Consider the following 2,209-nt stretch of genomic DNA (forward strand, 5'->3'; position numbering starts at 1 on the left):
CGTCTGCAGGTGGGTTCCTCTCAGAACCAGCGGCTGACGCTCCGCAGGTGGGTTCCTCTCAGAACCACCTGCAGAGCGTCTGCAGGTGGGTTCCTCTCAGAACCAGCTGCTCCCGTCTGTCGCTCTGCAGGTGGACAGAAGAAGAAAAGATGTTTATTGATGAGGAGATTCAGACTGAACAGGAAACGAAGTTAAAAAAGGACGACGGCAGAATTAAATCGACTGTTTCTACAAACCCAGCTTTAGATTTGGTCTCTTCTGTCCTGCTAGCCGCTGCTAGCTGCTGCTAGCCGCCCCCTCCAGCTGAAGCCTCCCTGATCAGCTGTCTGAACAGAGCTGGCAGTGCAGTTACCCACAATCCTTTGCTAACTGTTCGGGTTGTCAAAGCCCAGCAATTGCTCTGTTCGAAAACCTAGGATACGTCCTTAGAAGAACAGATTCGAAGGCCAATGACGTCAAAGCGCGGCGCCGAGGTCTGGTCGGATTCCAAGAGTCCTCGTTATGTGCCAAAATCTCTGAATATTCAACAACAAAACATACTTAGTTAAGCATATTGTGCAAAACAGCAATAAAAAGATAAAAATCCTATCAGATTTATAGTCCCACCCTGCAGATCTATTAGAATCTGTCCTTTAATTACAGCCGGGCTAAAAGAAGGACGCATTTTAAGGCCGCATAACGAGGACTCTTGGAATCCGACCAGACCTCGGCGCCGCGCTATGACGTAATCAGCCTTCGAATCCGGTCTTCTAAGGATGCGTCCTAGGTTTTCGAACAGAGCCTAGGTTTTCGAACAGCCAATATTTCCTCCTGGTTCTCTGACTCATGCTGATGTTCTGCAGATGTTTGGGTTTTGTAGTTCTCCTCCTGAAGCTTGTAGTCCTAATCTGATCAGCTTCCATGTGTCTCCATAATCTCTGCTCCATGGAAACCTTTGTTTACCTGCTGGGTGTTTAAAGGCGGCTTTGGTCTCCTAGACAACAGTAAAACCTGGAGGTAGGTTCTGCCATCTAAACGCCTTCAGAGGCAGAAATGGCCACCCAGGTGATGGAGCGCCTGGTAGAACCGGTACTGCCTGTTTGATCAGCATCAAAAGTGAAAATAACTTCTGAAAATCCTTTTTAATTAACAAAGGCTGGTTAATTAGTCTGAATTTAACCTTCCGCACCTTCAGGACTCCAGCAGGTGGAGCAGGAGAGCATTTCATGATGTAATAATGGTTTAATGAGTCTCTAATGAAGGAAATACTAACAGACGTCTGATCTCAGACATGTTGGCGAACAGGTTGAACAGCTGAGGACTGCAGCTCCTGGTCTGCATCCTGGTCGGGCTGCAGGAATGTCAGCAGTTACACCTGCTGTGTCATCAAAGCACAGGTGAGCGTCTGTCACTGCTGCTGCCATGGAGGACGGACGAGTTTAACCACCGTAAGAGAACAGAGCAAACTTTGACTCTCAGCAGGTGACAGAATGAGTGGCCATCCAGTCTACTCTGTCTAATGTCCGTCTGTCTGTCTGCAGGCAGTCTAAACTGAACAAACTGAGGGTGAAGCAGCTTCAGCAGATAAAACTGAATCAAAGGTTTGGTGACAGAAGCTGCTGGAGGCTGATTCCTCTAACTGCCTCCCTGAGTTCAGGAAGTAACCTGATCCCTCCCTCTACATAGCCCGGCCTAATGGGGCAAACAGAACCACTGGTGTGGAGACTCCGTTTCCATGGTGACCCTCTGTCTACATGAATGGCTCAGTGTCTCTGCAGCCTTTAAACCGACACGGATCCTGATAAACTTTCATTTCTTTCATCAGAAGGAAAAACTACAGGATTTAAATGTTTACAGTTCCTCATATTTACCTTTGTTCATCTGGTTGCTGCTGGCAGATCTGGATTCATCCACTGATGGACAAACAGCATTTCTACTATTAGAGCAGCACTTCAACCCACTCACTTCTAAATTACTGACATTTTTAATATTAATTTCAACTACCAGTTTTAGTCCGTGAGGCAGACACCCTGTCTACTTTTAAGGCTAGGCTTAAAACTGTCCTTTTTGATAAAGCTTCTAGTTAGAGTGGCTCAGGTTATCCTGAGCTATCTCTATAGTTCTGCTGCTATAGGCTTAGACTGCTGGAGGACATAGGGACCCCTGTGTGTTTCCTGGACGGGGCCGCCTGTGGAGCTGGTTGACAGTTGCCTTTTTTATCTATGCTTCT

Source organism: Cyprinodon variegatus, unplaced genomic scaffold (genome assembly GCF_000732505.1).
Source record: "Cyprinodon variegatus isolate N-32 unplaced genomic scaffold, C_variegatus-1.0 Scaffold2474, whole genome shotgun sequence".
NCBI classification, from domain to species: Eukaryota; Metazoa; Chordata; class Actinopteri; order Cyprinodontiformes; family Cyprinodontidae; genus Cyprinodon; species Cyprinodon variegatus.